The sequence below is a fragment of the Bufo bufo genome, chromosome 1, assembly GCF_905171765.1.
Source record: "Bufo bufo chromosome 1, aBufBuf1.1, whole genome shotgun sequence".
In the NCBI taxonomy this organism is placed as follows: Eukaryota; Metazoa; Chordata; class Amphibia; order Anura; family Bufonidae; genus Bufo; species Bufo bufo.
The window spans coordinates 195093103-195117883 of record NC_053389.1 but is presented as its reverse complement, the minus strand read 5'-3'; the positions used below and the strand labels follow the sequence as shown (position 1 = coordinate 195117883).

General features: G+C 45.9%; 1 protein-coding gene and 1 long non-coding RNA gene across 4 annotated transcripts in view; one reads left to right on the top strand and one right to left on the bottom strand.

Moving 5' to 3' along the window:
• Nucleotides 1–1086: 1086 nt before the first annotated feature.
• Nucleotides 1087–8329, bottom strand: LOC121002539. Its single transcript, XR_005779298.1, has 3 exons — nt 8197–8329; nt 4800–4859; nt 1087–1340 (listed from the first exon to the last, which is right to left on the bottom strand). It is a non-coding gene; the product is annotated as an uncharacterized LOC121002539 (long non-coding RNA).
• Nucleotides 8330–8529: 200 nt separating this feature from the next.
• The window catches only part of PRRG2 (proline rich and Gla domain 2), a 54127-nt gene continuing 37875 nt past the window's right edge, over nt 8530–24781 (top strand). The window contains exons 1-2 of one of the 3 annotated variants that reach the window (XM_040433973.1): nt 8530–8871; nt 9171–9253. The gene's annotated coding sequence lies outside the window, so the exon portion shown is untranslated. Of the gene's footprint in view, nt 8872–9170; nt 9254–14776; nt 15362–24781 lie in introns of those variants that run through there. The other 2 variants (XM_040433978.1, XM_040433980.1) reach the window with 2 other exon arrangements.

Below are 24781 nucleotides of genomic sequence, written 5' to 3'. Positions count from 1 at the left end.
GAACCCCAAATTTTCATCAGACCCCCATATCAGGCCTCTGATCAAATGAAAAATAACTAAATAGACCTCTCCATTCAGCGCACTACACTCACCACTCCCTGGTCTTCTCTAGCCCCGCGCTGCACTGGAACCTGACGTTGGGTTCTAGAAACGCTTACACGATGGAAGCACTCACTAGTGTTCGCTCTATAAGACGCACTGCCATTTTCCCCCACACTAATCTGTTCTCTGTGGTTAGCCTATCATACACTGTAGCAATATGCCACCAATGTCAGATAGATGCAGGTCCCATCTCTGTGACCTGCTCCAATCTCCAGAACGGGTTCCTCAAAGTGAAAGGAGAGCACACTGCGCATAGGTGTGTGCTCTCCATTCACTTCTATGGGAGTACCGAAAAAAAAACAGCCACCAATCAATTTATCATTAGGGGAGTTCCAGAAATTACCAGGCCACCTATTTTTGGAAGTCTCAGATCAGTGAATGTAGGGTAGCTGCACTTGTGTGGTGCGCTCTCCTTCACTTTGGGGAGCCCGTTCTGGCATTATGAGCTGGTCTCAGAGGTGTCGCCTGCACAAATATGACATTGGTTGCATATAGCTAAGATATGCCACCAATGTCTGAGATGAGAATAGCCCATTAAAGGTAATCTGTAACCCCAATTTTGGACTTTTAGCTACAGTAATACATTCATAGTACTATAGATTTTTTATTTTCCTTCTGCCTCTCATTACCCTGCTGTCAGCACTCAAAACTGCACTGAAATACACAGCAGTCCTGACAATGTATTTCAATGCAGCACTGAGAGCTGACAGTGGGGGAATGGGGGGCAGTAGGAAAATAAAAAATAGTGATCTGGACTCTATATCTGCAGTACTACTCATGTATTACTGTAGATAATGGTCCAAAATCGGGGTGACAGATTTGCTTGTGTTTTTCACTGGGATGACTGACCAGTTCCAGAAGAATCCTCCTCCACTGCCGCCCCCCCCCCTTCAAATAAGTCTAAATACATATTCAATAATGTTTTAAAAAAAAAATGTTATGGTATTTTTTTTACTGTAAATTGGAGTGTCGGAAACACACTTATTAGGCGTCTGTGTGACCTCTGTGTAGGATGATGTTTGATGGTGAACACGATTTGATTCCCTTAGTTGCTGACAATGGTCGGGGTCACTGGTATGGAGTGATATCCTCCTCAGCGGGAGGAATCTGTAGAAATAGCAGACATGTTTTGAAGGATTGGAATTGTGAGATCATTAGCTGTAACCCCTGAGGTCATGTGTTTGCTCTCGCTGCTTGAGGATGGTTTCTACAATGCTAATGACTAGAAAATCCACAACCTGAAACGAAAAAAAAAAAAACACGTGTAAAAAAGAAACAACTTCCTTTTCCATGCTAGTGAGTCACAGCAAAGAAAACCAAAACTTAAAAATCCCACCATAAAAATCACAGGCCTTATTACTTTGGTTCAGCGATGCAATAATTGTGCATACAGGTTTTATGCTGCAGCTGTAGTTAGAACGCAGGTGGCTTTCACAGTGTGGTTTTTTTCTTGCGTTTTTTACTGCGTAATCGACTTACAACTATCATCTGCATGTAGTGTTTTTTTGCACTGATTGTGCAGGTCCCCCTTAAGTAATTGTATTACACGTAAACTGAGAAATATGTAAAGAAATGTTCTCTGTGTCCCAGGGGAGATCATGTCCCCCTCCTCCTCCTCACTGTCCTATGTCTGGCTGCAGCAGGAGCCTCCCTCACTACTGTCAGCAGTAGGACAGAAAAAAAGGATTATGTCCTGTCTCATTTACTATGTTCTACGCTGAAGCAGATCAGCAGGAAGTTAACTCATGTTTTCTGCACAACAGGAACATGAAGAAATGCAGCAGACTGACAAACAGGGCAGGGTCACCTGTTTACTTACACCAGCATTCATTTCTAGGTCTAGTGTTCCTTTCTCCTAGATTTTCAGGCACCATCTCTTGCACACAAACGGGTTTTTTTTCCCATTTCCATTCCGTTTTTTTGTGTTCCGTTTGCGGTCTGTAGGCGGAACCATTCACTTCAATGGGTCGCAAAAACAGCGGAAGGTACTCCATATGCATTCAGTTTCCGTATTTCTGTTCAAAGATAGAACATGTCCTTTTATTGGCCGCAAATCACGTTCCGTGGCTCCATGCAAGTCAATGCATACGGAATGCATCCGTAGGTCTTCCGTATCCATTCCGTTTTTCGCGGAACCATCTATTGACAATTTTATGCCCAGCCCAATTTTTTTTATGTACTTACTGTTTAAACATCATTGTATGCGTCTGTTTGCGATCCGCAAAAAACGGATCACAAACAGAACCCAAATGGAAAAACGGAACGGAAGCGCTACTGAAACAAAAAAAAAAAAAGAAAAACGGAGCCGTTTAAAACAGACCGCAAAATACAGAATAAGCCATACGGTCGTGTGCAAGAGGCCTAAATCTGTATTCTTGTGTTACATCCGTTCCAACGATCATGCAGCTTTGTCTGTATGTCAGCCTTCACTGTAGTGCTGGAGTTCTTGTCATGAACTAGGGGCAACAGGATGAAGGTTGCCATAGGCCAAAGGGGAAAGAGTGTGGATTGAGAGTTTGCTACAGTGCCCAGTACATTACTATAGCTGCAATTTATATCAAGGGCATGAATAGCTCTGTAGCGGCCATATGTTACACAGTTGTGATTTTGTCAATGGGATTTTATAAAATTCCGTTCACACAGTGCATTTAAAAGCCAGCATGGACCTCAGCGCTGCCAATACTCAAGAACGCAACAGATATAATCTCAGTAGTCTGCCAAAAGTGTCTTCAGCGGGTCTTCCAAGGATCAGCAAGGAGTATACTGGCACTTAAACTACTACTAAGGGCTCATGCACATGAACGTATTTTTTGTATGCAATTTGCGGACCACAAAAACGGCTACGGCCGTGTGCATGAGCCATACACATTAAAGTTGGTTAATGATTGAACAATCTTCTGGCAAACTTTCATTTCAACGACTCAACCATACACATTGTAGTCCATATTGGCCATTATAGTTATTCAAACTCATCATAAAAATTCAATGAAACCGGGCGATTGGTGAAAGATCTTCCTGGGAATGGTGTTTCAGTGAAAGATCTTTCGACAATCGGATGAAAATTTCAAACATGACCGACCTTTTTTTCCAGATGATAATAGTCTGTCATTGGCCAGCTTAGGCTACTTTCACACTAGCGTTGTTTTAATCCGGCGTTTAATTCCGACACCGGAACTGCCCGCCGGATCCGGAAAAACGTGTGAAAACGGATTACATTTGAATCCTGATCAGGATTTTGATCACAATGAAAAAATGCATTGGAAAAAACGGATCCGCCATTTATGGACTTTAACTTTTTTTTCACATTTTTCGGGTTTAACATGCAAAAGCCGGATCCGTTTTGACTGAACACACAGCGCCAGATCCGGCGTTAATGCAAGTCAATGGGAAAAAAGCCTGATCCGGCGTTCAGTCAAAGTGTTCAGGCTACGTTTTTCTGAAAAGCCTGATCAGTCAAAAAGACTGAACTGAAGACATCCTGATGCATCCTGAAGGACTGACTCTCCATTCAGAATGCATGGGGATAAAACTGATCAGTTCTTTTCCGGATTTGAGCCCCTAGGACGGAACTCAGCGCCGGAAAAGAAAAACGCTAGTGTGAAAGTACCCTTAAACGATCGTTTATGTTAAAATTTAAGCTGACAAACAATTGTTTTGGTTGAACTTATGTGTCTTGAACAATTTTAGACTAATGAGTATGTCCACCTCAAAGGCCCCCATAAACATTAGTGTATTGTCTGGCGAACCCGCTGTTCTCAGTAGGTTCAGTGGACAGTCTAACGTGTATGAGGAGTTTCCGACTCTTCCCTGACAGATGATGTTGGGGGAGAGAAGGATCAGGCAAAGTGAATATTTTCTCACCATCAAGGTCATTGTAGCATAGTTTATCCAAATGTGCCCAAAGTGGTGTGGTTTTATTTGCATTCCTGGGTAGATAAAATTATATTGGTGTAAGATATGGGATTATATGTCATCAAGCTCAAAGGACCAATAACAGCCTTGGAGAGCTCATGTGTGGGTGTGTATATACAGTAGGTATGGATCTGATATCCGGACCAGTGGCGACTCTAGGAACAATATATAGGGAGGGCACATAAGATACCACAGTGCAAAAGGGGGGAGGGGCACTAATAATTTTCACGACTTAGAGGACCTTTCACCGATTCTTACCCTATGAACTAACTATACAGACATGTGGAGCGGCGCCCGGGGATCTCTCTGCACTTACTATTATCCCCGGGCGCCGCTCCGTTCTCCTGCTATGTCCTCCGGTATCTCCGCTCACTAAGTTATAGTAGGCGGAGATACCAGTCCCTAAGTTATGGTAGGCGGAGTCTGCCCTAGCGCTGGCCAATCGCAGCGCAGAGCTCACAGCCTGGGAGGTTATTTTCTCCCAGGCTGTGAGCTCTGCAATGCGATTGGCCAGCGTTAGGGCAGACTCCGCCTACCATAACTTAGGGAATGGAGATACCGGAGGACATAGCAGGAGAACGGAGCGGCGCCCGGGGATAATAGTAAGTGCAGGGAGATCCCCGGGCGCCGCTCCACATGTCTGTATAGTTAGTTCATAGGGTAAGAATCGGTGAAAGGTCCTCTTTAATCAAACTACTGAAAAAACCCAAAATAAGTATATATAAATAAGATTTCAAAATACGAGAGTATTGCGGTATGCAGGGATACCTTTTTATTGTAGTAACCTAATACTTAAAAGACAAGCTTTCAAGAGTTTTCCTTTCTTCCTCGGTATTGCTTCAGACCTGAGAAAGAGAGAAACACTCTCAAACTTTTCTTTATAGTTTAAAGCAGTTTCAGCAAACACCAGGGCTGTGTAAATAATCCCATATGTTAAACATGTCACTAAAGAAGACCAATGAACAGACGCTCACAGGCTTATTTACAAAAGGGTGAAGAGTTTGAAAAAGGGAACAATCTAGGACAACATAACTGAATAGGAAAGTGAGCTGAATTGGGGAATCTTTTTCAAATCGGCCATGTTGTCCTATATTGTTCACTTCTCCAAACTCTTCACCCTTTTGTGAAATAACCCTGTGGGTGTTGTTGGTGTGTGCAACTAATACTATTGATTCTGCGTGTAAGACCTCATGCACACGACTGTTCCATTTTTTGCGGTCCGCAAACCACAGATCCGCAAAAAAAAAACGGAAGCCGCCCGTGTGCCTTCCGCAATTTGCGGAACAGAACGGGCGGCCCATTGTAGAGATGCCTATTCTTGTCCGCAAAATGGACAAGAATAGGACATGTTATATTTTTTTGCGGGGCTACGGAACGGAGCAACGGATGCGGAGACAGCACATGGAATGCTGTCCGCATCTTTTGCTGCCCCATTGAAGTGAATGGGTCCGCATCTGAGCCGCAAAAACTGCGGCTCGGATGCGGACAAGAACTACGGTCGCGTGCATAAGGCCTAACACAGAGTGCGCTAGTCAGGGGTACATGTAACGCAGGGTGCGCTAGTCAGGGGTGCATGTAACGCAGGGTGCGCTAGTCAGGGGTGCATGTAACGCAGGGTGCGCTAGTCAGGGGTGCATGTAACGCAGGGTGCGCTAGTCAGGGGTGCATGTAACGCAGGGTGCGCTAGTCAGGGGTGCATGTAACGCAGGGTGCGCTAGTCAGGGGTGCATGTAACGCAGGGTGCGCTAGTCAGGGGTGCATGTAACGCAGGGTGCGCTAGTCAGGGGTGCATGTAACGCAGGGTGCGCTAGTCAGGGGTGCATGTAACGCAGGGTGCGCTAGTCAGGGGTGCATGTAACGCAGGGTGCGCTAGTCAGGGGTGCATGTAACGCAGGGTGCGCTAGTCAGGGGTGCATGTAACGCAGGGTGCGCTAGTCAGGGGTGCATGTAACGCAGGGTGCGCTAGTCAGGGGTGCATGTAACGCAGGGTGCGCTAGTCAGGGGTGCATGTAACGCAGGGTGCGCTAGTCAGGGGTGCGTGTAACACAGGGTGCGCTAGTCAGGGGTGCGTGTAACGCAGGGTGCGCTAGTCAGGGGTGCGTGTAACGCAGGGTGCGCTAGTCAGGGGTGCGTGTAACGCAGGGTGCGCTAGTCAGGGGTGCGTGTAACGCAGGGTGCGCTAGTCAGGGGTGCGTGTAACGCAGGGTGCGCTAGTCAGGGGTGCGTGTAACGCAGAGGGCGCTGGTCAGGGGTACATGTAACGCAGAGGGCACTGGTCAGGGGTACATGTAACGCAGAGGTCGCTGGTCAGGGGTACATGTAACGCAGAGGTCGCTGGTCAGGGGTACATGTAACGCAGAGGTCGCTGGTCAGGGGTGCATGTAACGCAGAGGTCGCTGGTCAGGGGTGCATGTAACGCAGAGGTCGCTGGTCAGGGGTGCATTGCAGATAGAAAAGGTACTTACAGTTCTGATGTGCTCTGTCCTCGTACCTTCTTCCTCTAGGCGTGGTGGCAAGGGCACGCAACGATGTCCCCAATGCACGGGTAACGTCCGTGCGGCGGCTGGGACGGATCGAGACCCATTCAACTTGAATGGGTCTGTGATCCGTCCGCACCGCAAAAAAATAGAACATGTTCTATTTTTTTGCAGTGCGGAGGCACGGACAGATTGCAGAGGTATTGCAGTGTAGCGGTGATCCCACAGAAATGAATGGGGTCGCAGCACGAGTGCCGTGACTGAGACTCCTGAATCGCAGTCGTGGCACACATGCAACTCGTACTGTGACCCTATTAATTTCCATGGGATCACCGCTACACTGCGATCCTGGCCATGACGGGTAGGTACGTAGCTGTACCTCTATGCGTAGGAACTGTTCTAACAAAGTGTCATTATTGCCCACAGCACATAATCCAATTGTTTTTAAGACAGAGATGGAAATGTAAGACGTGTTCTGATTGGTTACCATAGGCTGACATTAAGCGGTTGCTGTATTCTGAGTACTAAACACATTGGGGCAGATTTATGGAACTGTCTAAAAGAAAAGCAGTCATTGTTGCCCATAGCAACGAATCACAGCACAGCTTTCATTTTGTTAAGAGTAGAGTACAAAATGAAACATGCGCAGTGATTGGACAACAAGGGCAGTTTTCAGAAATCCTGGCTTGGGAAAGTTTTTGGTAACCATCATCACGGACCTGTAACGATATTTCAAATACATAAATTATTTCTTTCTTACTGTAGAAAACAAAGGACATATGTGCTGAGCTCAGTACACAGATAGACCACTGAGAGTTCAAAACTAATAACCCTCAGCATCATGTAATTATAGGAAATCTTCACTTTGAGGGTAGGTTCAGACAGAGGATTTAGGACAGGCATCCTCAAACTGCGGCCCTCCAGCTGTTGTAAAACTGCAACCTGTAGGCTCTTCGGGCATGCTGGGAGTTGTAGTTTTGCAACAGCTGGAGGGCCGCAGTTTGAGGATGCCCGATTTAGGACATGCGAGCGGATGCGCATAAAGACCCATGGCAAAACCCACGGCGCAGTGGTTTCTGCCGTGGGATACGGCAAGGCTCATGCACACAACTGAATTTTGAGTCCGTATCCAATATGCATTTTATGTGGATCATACGCGGAACCATTCATTTCTATGGGGCTCCAAAGGTTTGCTGTCTGCATCCATGCGGGCGTTCCACAATTTATAGAACATGTCCTATTCTTGTCCGTTTGGCAGACAAGAATAGGCAGTTCTATTAGGAAAATGCGACATGCACACAGCCGGTATTCATACTTTGTGGACCACAAAATGCATATGGTTAGGGATGAGCGACCTTGTGTTTCAAGTTCGGCGTACAAGGTTCGGGTTATCTAAGTATTCCATTATGGATTCCGCTACCACAGACCATAACTTATGGTGGTCCGTGGTAGCGGAATCCATAACGGAATTCTTAGATAACCCGAACCTTGCACGTTAAACTTGAAACACAAGTTCGCTCAACACTACATATAGTCATGTGCATGAGGCCTTACCAAACAAGGACCAGAGTCATAGGAGCCTGGCAGATCCTCCAAGGAGAATAACAAATAGCAGACAATGAACAATCCCGAGATCTGTGTTTAGCCGGATAACCAGGAAGATTTGGAGAAATGAAATAAAGGCATGTGTTTGTAATAATCAGACCTTATCCGCCTGTCTCCCTTGCACACTCCAGTGCGATCAAATTAGGGCTCATAGAGAGAATTTGCAGAGAGCTTACGTAGGCTCGCTCCTGATGAAGCTAAGCCTTCACATAGAGAGGAATGCAGGATCCCCCACATGCACCTGCCTCCAGCCCTTTGTACAGCGTTCTACCTGTTCCTCAGCTGTCCATGTGACCTGGACAACACACCTCCTCCTCCTCCAGCTACCTGAGGCTGACAGCCAAACCTCATATTAGTCGCAGGGGCTGTACTGGCACAGGAAAGGAGAGGGGGGAGGGAGCGCTTACAGGAAAAGGAGGAACATTGTGAATCAGCATTGGAAAGTAGACCCCTGATGCTGGAGCCTTCACTGCTGCAGATCACTTGAGATTTGTTTCCTTAATCCAAGTGTTACTAGAAGCTCCGTCTTGCAATATGTTTAGTGGCTGCATTTCTGGGCCGCATGGTTTTAAATAACCTGCTGGGTCTGCAGTGACCTGAAGCTGGACATGTCCTGGGCAAAGGGTTATTGATTTCTACTGCTCTCTTTTATTTTATTTTTTTGAAAGCAGCAACCAACTTTTTTTTGAAGGACAATTAATTTGCTATTGACAGGCTGCACTCCAGCTGCTATAATATCAGGGTGTGATTCATCACCTGCCAAAATCTACAAGGGGTAAGTACAGTTCCTTTAGGTACGGCAACACGTTCAGGGTTTTTTATGCAGTTTTTGAAGCCAAAACTAGGAGGGGATTAAAAAAATGAGTCTTTTTTACTCTCTCTCTCATTTTATTATCTACTCTAGTTTTGGAAGCCAAAATCAGAACTTGCCCATGTGGCTGTACTCTTAGTATTTTTTATGTATTGCAGTCCACCAGATGGTCAAGTGGATTGTGGTGTTGTTGTTGTTGTTGTTATGTCTAACTTGTACGTGGCTCATGAAGTGATTAAAGTGACACATTTTTCTCCTTAAAGCACAACATCTACCCACCCTGTGTAGTAGGATTACCTCAAAAGCCTCTAATCCTGTAATTGCATTGATCCCAGGAATTTGATAAGTACTTGATTATTTTTTTTTATATGTCATCTCCTATAAATGCTGTATGTTTGTTTGTATGTGTATATGTGTATGTACATATATTTGTTGATGACTTTTAGGGCAAAACTTGGCCAGCATTTTTAATTAGTTTTTTCTTGCTGGAATTAGTTCTACAACCCAAGTTCATAGAAACCCACATGTAGGGATGTTACTCAGACTGCTTCCCCTAAACAGCACTTTGACTGCCCATGCTGTAGCAATGGGGACCCCCTTCCCAGAGGGGCAGCCTTGTAAAGTGAAGACACCCCTAGATCTTGACAGAAGCATTGTGGTGTCGCCTGTCACTAGGCAGCCCACCTTATCCCATTTTATAACAACCACATAAGCACTAGTGTTGAGCGCGAATTTTTATCGCGAATATCGCCACTTCAAGAATTCGCAAATATTTTGAATATATCGCTATATATTCGTTATATCAAATATTCGTAATTTTTTTTTCCATCTGAACACATGATTAATCTCTGCTTCTTGCTTGTGGGCCAATGAGAAGGAAGCAATGTCAAGTTCACAACAATACTTAGTGCACCAATCGGTAATCTGTGGTCAGACCTGCTAAAACGTGAAGTGGCACGTAGTGCGAAAAAATATTCGAATCCCTCCCGATTAGCGCAATTGCAAATATATTGGAGCACTTGACTCTATCTGCATATAAAGCTATTCTAATGTTCTGCCGTGCCAACCATTTTCTCATGAAACTTCTAGCAGCTTTAAAAATGTAGCCAAAGTGACCCACGCCTGTATTTCGCGTTACGAATTTGCATTACGCAATTTTGACATTGCCGATTTTTCGCATTCATTAAAATAATCTCGAATTTGCAAATATAGGACAAATATTCTACAAAATATTTGTGAAATATTGCGAATTTGAATATAGCCCCTGCCGATCATCACTAGGGCACCTTACCAAGAATGGAGGTGCCCAGTTATGAGTGTATGTGGAATATGGAAATAGCCGACTAGATACTCTGTAAATGTTTTGTGGGAAACCATTTTACCCTGTCCACCTGCAGCAGACAGCAGTCATAGGCCCCTTTCACACGAGCGAGTTTTCCGCGTGGGTGCAATGCGTGACGTGAACGCATAGCACCCGCACTGAATCCTGACCCATTCATTTCAATGGGGCTGTGTACATGAGCGTTGTTTTTTACGCATCAGTTCTGCGTTGCGTGAAAATCGCAGCATGTTCTATATTCTGCGTTTTTCACGCAGCCCTGGCCCCATAGAAGTGAATGGGGCTGCGTGAAAAACGTATTGCATCCGCAAGCAAATGTGGGTGCGATACGTTTTTCACTGATGGTTGCTAAGAGATGTTGTTTGTAAACCTTCAGTTTTTTTATCACGCGCGTGAAAAACGCATCAAAACGCATTGCACCCGCGCGGAAAAAACTGAACAACTGAACGCAATCGCAGACAAAACTGAACTTGCTTGCAAAGTAGTGCGAGTTTCACTGAACGCACCCTGAGCGCATCCAGACCTAATTCGTCACGCTCGTGTGAAAGAGGCCATACAGTTTTGAAACTAATGCCTTAGGCCTCTTTCACACGAGCGTGACGGATTGGCTCCAAGTGCTTTCAGTGAAACTCGCACCATTTTGTAAGCAAGTTCATGCAGTTTTGTCTGTGATTGCGTTCAATTCTATCCGCGCGGGTGCAATGCGTGTTGATGCGTTTTTCACCCGCGTGATAAAAAACTGAAGGTTTACAAACAACATCTCTTAGCAACCATCAGTGAGAAATGCATCGCACCCGCACTTGCTTGCGGATGCAATGCATTTTTCACTGATGATTGCTAGGAGATGTTGTTTGTAAACCTTCAGTTTTTTATCACGCGGGTGAAAAACGCATCAACACGCATTGCACCCGCGCGGATAAAACTGAACGCAATTGCAGACAAAACTGACTGAACTTGCTTGGAAAATGGTGCGAGTTTCACTGAACGCACCCTGACCTAATCCGTAACGCTCGTGTAAAAAAGGCCTTAGTTTTACCCAGAAAATACTTCGGCCATTGGCCGCCACAGGTAGGTGGGGTATTGTCTGTGTGCAGTACCCACAGCATGTAAACCCAGCCAAAATAGGTTGTCTCATTAAGACAACCCCTGTCCATATATCCGATAGGGCTCATGGATGGCTTAAGGGGAGCTAAGTAGGGGTATAAACAAATATATAGGTGACTGCAACATTTTTGTTAAAGAAAAAGTACAGTAGAACACATTTCTATAAGATGGAAAATTGCTCTGTGCATTGACTAATGGATGACCTTGATATTCATTGCAGGGGTCATTTACAAAGACCAGCATTTTTCGCCGGTCTTTGTCTGCCCTCTGCGCCACTGAAGGATACACATAATTTGACGATGCGTACGCCCAATCATAAATTAGGCGCACCTTTGGCAGTCTGTGCGCCTGGTGTAAAACTACTCCAGCCCTTGACTGGAGTAGTTGTTAGTCAGCATTAAGGCCTCATGCACATGAACGTATTTTGTTTTTGTGGGGTTTTCTGGCGGATAGTATGCAGACCCATTCATTTCAATGGGTCCGTAAAAAATGCGGACAGCACACCGTGTGCTATCCGTATGTCCGTTCCATAGCCCAGCCAAAAAAATAGAACATGTCCCATTCTTGTCCGTTTTAGGCATTGTTACAATGGATCCGCAAAACAAAACGGATGCCATTTTTTAGTTTTTTTTTGCAGATCTGCAATTTGTGGGCCGCAAAACACATACGGTCGTGTGCATGTAGCCTAACACTTGTTTCTATTTTCCGTATTGGGGATAAGAATTGACATTTTTAACATAGCATGGGACCTGCAGAAGGGAAAATGTAGGGTGCACATGGCTAGTATCTGTGTGTTGCGAATCCACGCTTAACGGACCACAAAAAATGATACAGCTGTGTGCACGAGGCCTAAGGCCGAATGCACATGGCCGTGGAACACGGACGTGAGCGGTCCGTGGTATCCCGGCCTGGATTCCTACTGACAGCAGTAGCGCACGGCGTCATTGGTTGCTATGACGCCGTGCGCTTCATGCCGCCGCTGCACTACAGTAATACACTCGTATGATCTATACGAGTTTATTACTGTAGTGCAGCGGCGGCATGAAGCGCACGGCGTCATAGCAACCAATGACGCCGTGCGCTACTGCTGTCAGTAGGAATCCAGGCCGGGATACCACGGACCGCTCACGGCCGTGTGCATTCGGCCTAAGACTCTGTTTGCCTGACATGATCTGTCCCAGTGCATTCAGTACCATGCTCTGCAGACTGGGAGATGAGTGGTAATTAATAATTCTTGCCCAGAAGCTAGGGTGTGATGCAGAAAACCATCTCTTGCCAGCATTCTCAACCAGTGTCCTCCCTCCCCCATAATGCTCCATGTTTTGAAACATGTTATCAGTTAGTTATTTGGCCGCTGGTTCTGGATGTGCGTGAAATTGCACCGTCAGCTTTTGATTAAAGACAAAGGATTTGTCCCTTCACAACTCATTACATAACTGAGGTGATAAATTACAGCAGGGTGAGTAGATGTGATCATATAGATTGGCTGTTAGGGTACGGCCACGTGGTCAGGTTTTCTAAAGCCAAAAACAGGAACGGATCATGAAACGAGAGAAAGGACAAATACGACTTATCTTTTATTCTTTTAATTCACTCCTGGTTTTGGCTTCCAAAACTGCATCAAGAAACCTGACCATGTGGCCGTACCCTCACAGAACGGCCATACGTGTTCAGTTACACCAGGCGAGTAATGGACGATGTATTGATGAGATGGACAAAATATCTTTCACTGAATGATCAATCATGTATCAGCCATCAATCAACAGTGGTTCAGATGACATTGCTCTCATGTATGACCACCTTACAGTGTTGTATAGGCAGACTATTGGGGTCATTTATCAAACTGGTGTAATGTAGAACTGGCTTAGTTGCCCAGGAACTGTCAAAAATGAAAGGTGGAATCTGATTGGTTGCCATGGGCAACTAAGCCAGTTCTACATTACCACAGTTTCATAAATGACCCCATAAGTATCATAATATGTGGTGTTTTTCTTAGGGTTTGTTCACATGTCCGTTGTGTACTCTGGTAGTCTGTCCCAGCAGGTGAACACACTGTATCTGACGCCGCTGGACACCGCCGTTTCATCATTCACAATAATGGGATCCGGCGGGTTACCAACATAAATGCCTGCTTTCTGCCGAAGAAAAACCGCTGCATGCAACTAGCCGAATCCTATTATAGTTAATGGGGATCTGGCAATGTCCAGCTATGTCGGATACAGTGTACTCTGGTAGTGTGTTCCTCTGCTGGGACAGACTACCGGAGTACACACCGGAGATGTGAACCTAGCCTTATTCGCCAATTAAATCACTACTTTAAAGAAACACTCCAGGAAAAGCTGATATAATGGTATTGTTTTATCAAAAATGTTTACAAGAAGTACTCCGCTCTCACTTTTTCACAGCAAATTGAGAAATAAAAACAAACTCAGATCCTGAATATGAAGCAGAACTTGTATAAAAGTCTATTAGGAATGCACGCAATGAATAAATTATATTTCCAGAATCTGGGATACCCCTTTTTATGTTTATCAGCTGACAAAAATTGTTGTAATATGTTATAATTTTTTAAAGTCTGTGTTCCAAGCATTAAAGGGGTTGTCCGGGTTCAATATAAATATCCCTATTTTCACCCAGGCAGCCCCCCTGACTTGAACATCGGAGCAGTTCATGCTCCGATGTTCTCCTTTGCCCTGCGCTAAATTGCGCAGGGCAAAGGCATTTTCTGGAATTCCGGTGACGTATCGGGCTATCCATAGGGCTGCCAGGCCGAGGCTTCCTCCCAGCAGTGAGCCCGGTGACTTCAACGGCACTGATGGGCAGGCTTTAGCACTGCCCTATCCTGTAAAACAGCTAGGGCAGCGCTTAAGCCCGCCCATCAGAGCCGGAGACGTCACCGAACACACTGCTGGGCGCATCCAGCGCAGGGCAAGGGAGCACATCGGAGCATGAAATACCCAGATGTTAACATCAAGGGGGCTGCCTGGGTGAAATTATGGGTATGTCCCCCTTTAAGCCTCATTCGCGCATCAGTGTTCCACGAACATGTGCTTTACATGTTCTCCACAGACAGAACATGTCCCCATTCATTTTAATGTGTGTATTCACACATCAGTGTTTTAGCACGGTTGCATGTGCTATTTTGTCCGTGTTCACGGATCTATCACACCCATTATAGTCTATGGGTCTGTGAAAGCCATGGATGCCATCCATGTTGCATCCGTGTTTCACGGATCATTAGGAAGAGATGCTTTGAAAAATATTTTTCAACTATGCAGAGTCAGCGAAACACGGATGGCACACGGACAGCAAAAAACGGACAGCACTCGAATGCTTCACAGATGCATCACTGGTCACCTTCCCACAGATTTGAGCACGGATGTGTAAATGAGGCTTTACTGGAGGAGTCTGGCAGTCAACATTGGATATCCGCTGATCCACACATGTATGTTTATGACAGAGTCAGGGGGATAGTCATTAACCAACAGCAATCTTCAGGTATGTTCAGATAGCAGATTTGTTTTCCATCTGAATAATCCGCTGCAGAAATTTGAGGATGACCCTTGGATTTCTGCTGTAGATTTGCAGTAGTACATGTTGTGGATCTGCCCTTGGAGTTAGTCCCTTTCAGTTGAGTAGTGGCCACCTGCTGCAAAAAGAATTGACACATCCATACTTGTTTTTCTAAATCTCATCGTAAAAACTAAGACGTGGATTCCCACTGAGAAACAACCAAAGGTGGAATACACATGGATCTCCATTGGCTTGGCATGCTGACAATATCTGGCCTCAATGAAGCTGTACAACAAAAGCTTGCATTCCATGCTCATAGTTTTTGAAATCTTTTATTGTTCATAATTTTTTTTTTTCTCTTCTTTGACATCTTGCACTTGGCATTTTGCTGGGTGACTGAACATCTGGTATCTGACCAAAGGAATTTGACTTTCCCAAGTGAGGCAGGCTTTGGGACAGTTTACACATGGCACTATTTGTGTGTACAAACCATGAGCGGTACGTTTCACAATTACCACGGTTATTTGATCAGATTCTCCCTGTCAATTCGGTAGATTTATGCCCCTTTCACATGGGCGAGAATTCCGCGCGGGTGCAATGCGTGAGGTGAACGCATTGCACCCGCACTGAATCCGGACCCATTCACTTGAATGGGGCTGTTCAAATGAGCGGTGATTTTCACGCATCACTTGTGCATTGTGTGAAAATCGCAGCATGTTCTATATTCTGCGTTTTTTCACGCAACGCAGGCCCCATAGAAATGAATGGGTCTGCGTGAAAATCGCAAGCAAGTGTGGATGCAGTGCGATTTTTCACGCATGGTTGCTAGGAGATGATAGGGATGAGCAACCCCATTAAAGTCTAATCACTGTATTATTTTCCCTTATAACATGGTTATAAGGGGAAATGATAGCATTCCTAATACAGAATGCTTACTAAAATGTGGCTTGAGGGATTAAACAATAAAAATAAAAAATTATACTCTTGTTCGCGCAGCCGGCATAGTCTTCTTTCAGGACCTGCAAAAGGACCTTTGATGACTTAATCGCGCTCACCACGTGGTGAGCGTGGTGACGTCAGCGCAGGTCCTGCTGAATGAAGATAGAAGATCCTCTATCTTCATTCAGCAGGACCTGCGCTGACGTCACCAAGTGGTGTGCCGGCTGTGCAAACAAGTAGATGAGGTGAGTTCATTTGTTTTATTTTTTAATCCCTCATGACACATTTTAGTAAGCATTCTGTATTGAGAATGCTATTATTTTCCCTTATAACCATGTTATAAGGGAAAATAATAAAATCTAAAGAACACCTAACCCAAACCCGAACTTCATTGCACTCATGCGGAAAAAACTGAGCAACACGACACAATCACAGTCAAAACGGACTGAAATTGCATACGCACTCGCACGATTTTCCCTGATCGCAGACTTTGACTGGGCCATTCTAACACATGAATATGCTTTCATCTAAACCTTTCCATTGTAGCTCTGACTGTAGATATATAGATATATATATATATATATATATATATATATACAGTACAGACCAAAAGTTTGGACACACCTTCTCATTCAAAGAGTTTTCTTTATTTTAATGACTATGAAAATTGTAGATTCACACTGAAGGCATCAAAACTATGAATTAACACATGTGGAATTATATACATAACAAACAAGTGTGAAACAACTGAAAATATGTCATATTCTAGGTTCTTCAAAGTAACCACCTTTTGCTTTGATTACTGCTTTGCACACTCTTGGCATTCTCTTGATGAGCTTCAAGAGGTAGCCCCCTGAAATGGTTTTCACTTCACAGGTGTGCCCTGTCAGGTTTAATAAGTGGGATTTCTTGCCTTATAAATGGGGTTGGGACCATCAGTTGCGTTGAGGAGAAGTCAGGTGGATACACAGCTGATAGTCCTACTGAATAGACTGTTAGAATTTGTATTATGGCAAGAAAAAAGCAGCTAAGTAAAGAAAAACGAGTGGCCATCATTACTTTAAGAAATGAAGGTCAGTCAGTCAGCCGAAAAATTGGGAAAACTTTGAAAGTAAGGGCTATTTGACCATGAAGGAGAGTGATGGGGTGCTGCGCCAGATGACCTGGCCTCCACAGTCACCGGACCTGAACCCAATCGAGATGGTTTGGGGTGAGCTGGACTGCAGAGTGAAGGCAAAAGGGCCAACAAGTGCTAAGCATCTCTGGGAACTCCTTCAAGACTGTTGGAAGACCATTTCAGGGGACTACCTCTTGAAGCTCATCAAAAGAATGCCAAGAGTGTGCAAAGCAGTAATCAAAGCAAAAGGTGGCTACTTTGAAGAACCTAGAATAGGACATATTTTCAGTTGTTTCACACTTGTTTGTTATGTATATAATTCCACATGTGTTAATTCATAGTTTTGATGCCTTCATACACTGCTCAAAAAAATAAAGGGAACACAAAAATAACACATCCTAGATCTGAATTAATTGAATATTCTTCTGAAATACTTTGTTCTTTACATAGTTGAATGTACTGACAACAAAATCACACAAAAATAAAAAAATGGAAATCAAATTTTTCAACCCATGGAGGTCTGGATTTGGAGTCGCCCTCAAAATTAAAATGGAAAAACACACTACAGGCTGATCCAAATTTGATGTAATGTCCTTAAAACAAGTCAAAATGAGGCTCAGTAGTGTGTGTGGCCTCCACGTGCCTGTATGACCTCCCTACAACGCCTGTGCATGCTCCTGATGAGGTGGCGGACGGTCTCCTGAGGGATCTCCTTCCAGACCTGGACTAAAGCATCTGCCAACTCCTGGACAGTCTGTGGTGCAACGTGACGTTGGTGGATAGAGCGAGACATGATGTCCCAGATGTGCTCAATTGGATTCAGGTCTGGGGAACGGGCGGGCCAGTTCATAGCATCAATGCCTTCGTCTTGCAGGAACTGCTGACACACTCCAGCCACATGAGGTCTAGCATTGTCTTGCAGTAGGAGGAACCCAGGGCCAACCGCACCAGCATATGGTCTCACAAGGGGTCTGAGGATCTCATCTCAGTACCTAATGGCAGTCAGGCTACCTCTGGCGAGCACATGGAGGGCTGTGCGGCCCTCCAAAGAAATGCCACCCCACACCATTACTGACCCAATGCGAAACCGGTCATGCTGGAGGATGTTGCAGGCAGCAGAACGTTCTCCACGGCGTCTCAAGACTCTGTCACGTCTGTCACATGTGCTCAGTGTGAACCTGCTTTCATCTGTGAAGAGCACAGGGCGCCAGTGGCGAGTTTGCCAATATTGGTGTTCTCTGGAAAATGCCAAACGTCCTGCATGGTGTTGGGCTGTAAGCACAACCCCCACCTTTGGATGTCGGGCCCTCATGGAGTCTGTTTCTGACCGTTTGAGCAGACACATGCACATTTGTGGCCTGCTGGAGGTCATTTTGCAGGGCTCTGGCAGTGCTCCTCCTGTTCCTCCTTGCACAAAGGCGGAGGTATCGGTCCTGCTGCTGGGTTGTTGGCCTCCTCCACGTCTCCTGATGTACTGGCCTGTTTCCTGGTAGCGCCTCCATGCTCTGGACACTACGCTAACAGACACAGCAAACCTTCTTGCCACAGCTCGCATTGATGTGCCATCCTGGATAAGCTGCACTACCTGAGCCACTTGTGTGGGTTGTAGACTCCGTCTCGTGCTACCACTAGAGTGAAAGCACCGCCAGCATTCAAAAGTGACCAAAACATCAGCCAGGAAGCATAGGAACTGAGAAGTGGTCTGTGGTCACCACCTGCAGAACCACTCCTTTATTGGGAGTGTCTTTGCAGCGTACTCAAGTTGTGTGTAGTAGAGTTTCTGGGTGTAGTAGTGCAATGACACTAACCTGAGACGGCTGACTCTCTGCATAAGCAGGTGATGGTAGAAATTGTTCGTGATGCCAGTGCCAATTAAACGGTGGCACGCCGTTTGCGGATAGCAGGAATAAATTGAGGAACACGTGGTATTAAAACAGAACTCCAACTTTAGTAGTTTTCATGCAGAGACAATATTGGAATCGCAGTTCCTTGGCATACAGTCGATTTTGCAATACGGTTGATGCAGGCAATTACAGATTTAGCAAGGTGATTACAGAGTGTTGAACACAGGACTTGCAGTACAGGAGCTTGCACTCTATTTCTGTCTGATCCTGGAATATAGCAATTCTTCACCAAGGCCCAATAACCTAGTTCTGGCTTTATATCCTTGGCTATAGCTTTAGAAAGTACCTCCTCTGTTATTTTTAGTACCTCTTGCTTCTCTGCACTTTGCCTCGGTCTCTCTCAGCTTCCTGAGGCTCTAGAAACTTCTGAGCTCTCCACTAGACTGACTTTTGCTTCCCTGTCTGGGCCTTATATAGACTAGGGCTCCCTAGCTCCCTCTAGTGACTAGAAGCTGGAATGACACCCCTAGCAGGCCTGTACATGCAAGTGTCATAGTAACAGGGAAACACATAGCATTGCATTACATGACATTTTATAAAACTGACATATACCAACTTCTCCATAACTAAGGAGGGACGACAGCACACCAAGTGACACTTTGGTAGTGACGGGTATTACAGTCCCCGTACACTACATACCCCACTGCTTTAAGCTGAGTACGACCTCGTACTCCATCATGGGTCACCCAACTGGAATCTCTACCTGAAATAGAAAATAGAGACATGCAGGCATACATACATGTAATTCATCTGCATTTACATTTACATCAGGTCCAATTGGCAAAGGTGAAGGGTAGTGACAAGGGGCGTCGTTCTCTTCTCTCAGGATAGTGAATGGAACGGGGGCGCTGACCTGGCACAGCGTAACATTATAACCAGGATAATCCATGACAATGAATAAGTCCATGATAGAACAGCAAAATAACGGAACTACCCAGGAGTTTCCTGTGGGTGTATCACAGGCAAGGGCTCACGTGGAGGAGTCCATTCTTGCGCAGAAATGTCAAGTAAGGTATTGCCAGTGGCAACTGTTTGGGAGGAGACACCACCAGAATAATCAAAGTCTCCTAAACGGACTGGCGGGCGTCCCCTAGTCATCCGGGTAGACCGTCTCAACACAGGGGTCTCCTCTTCCCTTAGCAACGAGGTAGGAGGGAGAGGAGCAACAGGAGGGTCTCCATCCGTGCGACCTTGGTCAGGAACAGCTGGAACAACAGGAACAACTGGAACAACAATATCCACGAGAGGGGGTACTGGATCCGGAGCATCTTGAACCGGCTCTTCTGGAGGTGAAGCTACAGTAGGTGCCGGAGCAGGTACCAGCAAGTTCAACCAAGGTGTCAGAAGCCAATGCATGGGATCAGCGTCATACCTCAGATTACTAACAGCCTGCATAGGATCCTCGGGCTGTAGTGCTGACCCTGACACAGGATATTCAGATCCAGAACTCTCGTCACTAGGTTCTGGTGTCAGGCAGAGCTTTAACCGGTTTCGGTGTACAATTTGGGATCCCTTGCCTTCCCGGGTGATCTCATAAGTGTGAGTTCCAACATTTGGGATTGCAGTGACAACATAAGGACTTCGCTCCCACTTACTGTCCAATTTGCTGGTACGACGGTTATTCTTTAACCATACCACGGCCCCTATGGTCAAGGGTTCTGCATGGGCTGTCTGATCATAGTCTCTCTGCTGTCGGTCTCTAGCAAAGTCCATACGTTCCTGAACAATGGCTTTGGCTGCATCCAATCGCCTTTGGTGCTCAGCAACCCAGTCGGTGTTAGGTAATGGGTTAATGCAATCAGGCACATGTATGTCCAATGAATGATCAGCAGGCAATGTCCCTTGGCGCCCAAACATCAAGTAAAAAGGGGTATACCCGGTGGAACAATGTATGGTATGATTGTATGTGAACATGAGCTGTGGCAACAGACTGGGCCAATCTCCTCTGTTCTCAGGAGGTACGGCCCTCAGCATCTCTATCAAGGTCTGATTCATTTTTTCACATAATCCGTTACCTTGAGGATGGTAGGCCGTTGTCCGGATCTTCTTACAGTTGTGTAAGCGGCACAGTTCATGGAACAGATGGGACTCAAAAGCAGGTCCTTGATCGGTGAGGATCTTTTCTGGACATCCATAGGGCAGGAGGAAGTGCTTCCAGAACATTTCGGCTGTAGTCTTGGCTGTCTGGTCTCTCACAGGCACTGCTACAACAAACTTTGTGAAATGATCAATAATAGTCATGGCATAAGCATACCCTGAGCGACTAGGCTCCAGTTTTACATGGTCGATGGCGACAAGTTCAAGAGGACGGGTACTTACAATGGGTCTCAGTGGTGCCCTCTGATCATGGTGCTCACTTCGTTTCAAGGCACAGGCTACACACTCTCGACACCACTTCTCCATGTCTTCTCTCATGCCTACCCAGTAAAACCGCTGGCGGATAGTAGCTTCAGTCTTTTGGACCCCAAAGTGACCGGATTGATTGTGGTACATCTCCAACACCATACCTGCATCTCGTCGGGGTATGAGAATCTGGTGCACTCTCTCGTTGGACACTGGGTCTAGGCTTCTCCGTAGCAATAGGCCCTTTTGTATGAAGAGTTGATAGCGCTGTCTCCACAGTTTGATGAGCTCAGGATCTGCACTCTTACGCCGAATCCTCTCAGGGGCTCTGCCACTAGTAATGAAGTCCAACAACTCACCCAGCACTCTACTTTCAGACTGTAGTTTCACCCACCTTTCTTCTTTAGGATCAGGCCTACTGGAGGGTGAAGGAACTGCAGCTCTGTTATTGGTAGCTCGAGCCTGATCCTGTTGAGCAAATTTGTTATAGAAAGCCGGCATCTCTACATCTTCCCAAGCATCTCGCACATTATCAGGAGCTGTCTCTGTGGGAAGCCTGGATAAAGCATCAGCATTATCATTAGTACGTCCAGCACGATACTTTACAGAGAAATTATAGTTGGCAAGGCGAGAGGCCCATCTCTGCTCCAAGGCCCCCAATTTAGCTGTATTTAGATGCGCCAGAGGGTTATTGTCAGTGAATGCAATGAACGGGGTGGCGGCTAGATAATCCTTGAATTTTTCTGTCACCGCCCACACTAATGCCAGGAACTCTAGTTTGAAGGAACTATAATTCTGGTCATTTTTCTCAGCTCCTTTCAGGGAGCGGCTTGCATATGCTATCACTCTCTCTTTTCCCTCTTGGATCTGGGCTAACACAGCTCCCAGGCCTCGCTTGCTAGCATCAGTATAGAGATGGAAGGGCTTGCTATAATCTGGATAACCTAACACTGGAGGCTCGGTCAGTTTCTTTTTTAGCAATTGGAACGCAATCTCTCTTTTCTCATTCCACTCAATGGGCACAGGAGTTCTAGGACTCTTTTTGGGTTGCCCCCTCAAGAGTTCCTGGATAGGATCAGCTATTTGAGCAAAATGGGGGATAAAACGTCTATAGTAGCCGGCAAAACCAAGAAAACTCCTCATCTCTTTGACGGTAGTAGGAACCGGCCAATTACGGACAGCTGCTAATTTATCAGGGTCAGGTTGCACTCCCTCTCCGCTTACTACATGCCCCAGGTATCTTACTGCAGGTTTGAGCAGGTGACACTTGGATGGCTTTACCTTCAAGCCATATTTGATAAGGATTTCAAATACTTCTGCCAAATGTTTCAGATGGTCTTCATATGTTTTTGAATACACAATGACGTCATCTAGATACAGCAGCACTGTTTCGAAGTTTTTGTGACCCAAACACCGTTCCATTAGTCTCTGGAAAGTTCCTGGGGCATTACATAGCCCGAACGGCATACAATTGAATTCGAACAGGCCCATGGGAGTAGTGAAAGCAGTCTTTTCCCTATCTGCAGGGGCCATGGGTACTTGCCAATAGCCACTGGTTAAGTCCAATGTGGAGAAATAGGCAGAGGAGCCCAGAGCGGTTAGTGACTCCTCAATGCGGGGCAGTGGGTATGCATCTTTGTGGGTTATTTGATTAATTTTCCTATAATCCACACAGAAACGGATACCACCATCCTTCTTCTTTACAAGGACCAGGGGTGCAGCCCACGGACTACGGCTGTCCCGGATTACATTAGAGTCCTTCATCTCTTGGATCATTTCCTTTACAGTCTGATATGAAGTAGGCGGTAAAGGTCTGTATCTCTCCTTGATAGGAGGATGAGAGCCAGTAGGTATGGTGTGTTGTATGGCACTCACCTCTCCATAATCAGTGGCATGCTTACTGAAGGCCTGGTGGTGCTCCTTAACAAGCTGTATAATCCCTTCTTGTTGTTGTTGGGGGGTAGTCTCGTCCCCGACATGGAGCTCCTCCCACCAGGGCACTTGTGGCTGGGTCATCGGCGAGCATCCGCTGACTGTGGCTGGCGGCTTTTCTGTCACTGGAAGACGAATGATGTCTTGGAAGGATACCTGAGAAAGCTGGGCAACACGGCAATGCTTATTAAGCGCCACAGGATGATCACTCAGGTTAATCAGACGGACAGGTACTTTACCTTGGGAGACATTCACCAGGGACTTGGCAGCTCTCACAAAAGGGTAATCCTCCATCTGGATTGGTTCCACCAGGGCTGGATAGTCTCGGCCTTGGACTCCCAGGACAGCACGACACCATAAGAGAGTTTGAGAATTAGGAGGCAAAGTCACAGGCTTAATATCACTAATCCTGGCAGTACAAATTTCTCCTTTCCCATTAGCAAACCTCTGCTGGGCACTTAACACAGTAATAGTCTTTTGAATCACCCTCCTGGATGCAGAGGAAACTGTGGGTAAAGTCTGATGTAATACAGCAAGTATTTCTGAATAACAGTTTTTGAAGACATTGGTGCCTAGAATGACAGGATGTCCTCCTCTGTCACCGGCCTGTACTACGATCACTCCCTGTTGAGGCAGGGTTACTTCTCCCACCTGCAGGGTGGGTTCCCAGTATCCATGAACCTTTACTGGTTTGCCATTGCTGGCGATAATTTCCACCCAGGATTCAGGCGGTTGGGTCAACTGGTTGGTGTCCCAGAACTTTTCAAATGCAGGCAGCTGAATAGTAGTGACCTGAGACCCAGTATCTAATAGGGCTTCAAAGGGGACCCCGTTGATCTCTATATTGATTTTAGGATGGGATCCTACATAACGTGGCATCCAATTTGGATCCTCTGGACCTAGTGTTCTACCTCCCGAGGGGTGGTCCTCAGCCTCAGGGGTTGCCCGTTTAACTGCCAGCACGTGGATTCTGTGTGTCCCAGCTTTTTGCAGTATGTACACACGGGCTTCTTGCGACCTCTATTACGCCTCCCAGGATCCCTGGGGTGAGTCTCTTGGTATGGAGGTGGGAACGGCCTAGGAGATGACAGGAACTCTTCTTCTGTCATTATGGGTTTTTCCCATTCCTCTATTTTTCTGCACACTTTCTCTAAACTTTTAGTGAGGTGATTTACTTGCTCTGTCAGCATGGCAATAGTATCGGTAGCTGACACTTGAACAGCTTGGCCGGCCTCAGCTCGGTTAGTGATAAGCGGTTTTGGCCTGCAGGCTGATGACTCAGATAGGGCGCTCAACTCAGGAGATACTGTGGACCCCAGGATCTTTTATAGCCAGTTCTTTAAAGTCTAGAAAGGCACTGTTAGGGTGCTGGGCAGACAGCATCTTTAACTGGGTCCTTATTTGTTCACTAGACACCCGGTTGATAAATTGTTCCCTCAGGGTCTGGTCTTGGTTATCAGCCTGTTTGGGATCTATCTGGATTACAGCCCCTAAAGCCTCCTGAAGTGATAGGGCATAGTCACGGAGGGACTCACCGGACTTCTGTTTCTTGCCAAAGAAGTGCATCTTTATCTCTGAGGCGGTCCTAGTTTCAAAAGTGGCTCTGAGGCGGGCGAAGATCTGTTCTAAAGTACTCCGCTCAGTAGCAGGCCAGGATAACACTTCCCTGCGGGCAGCTCCCTC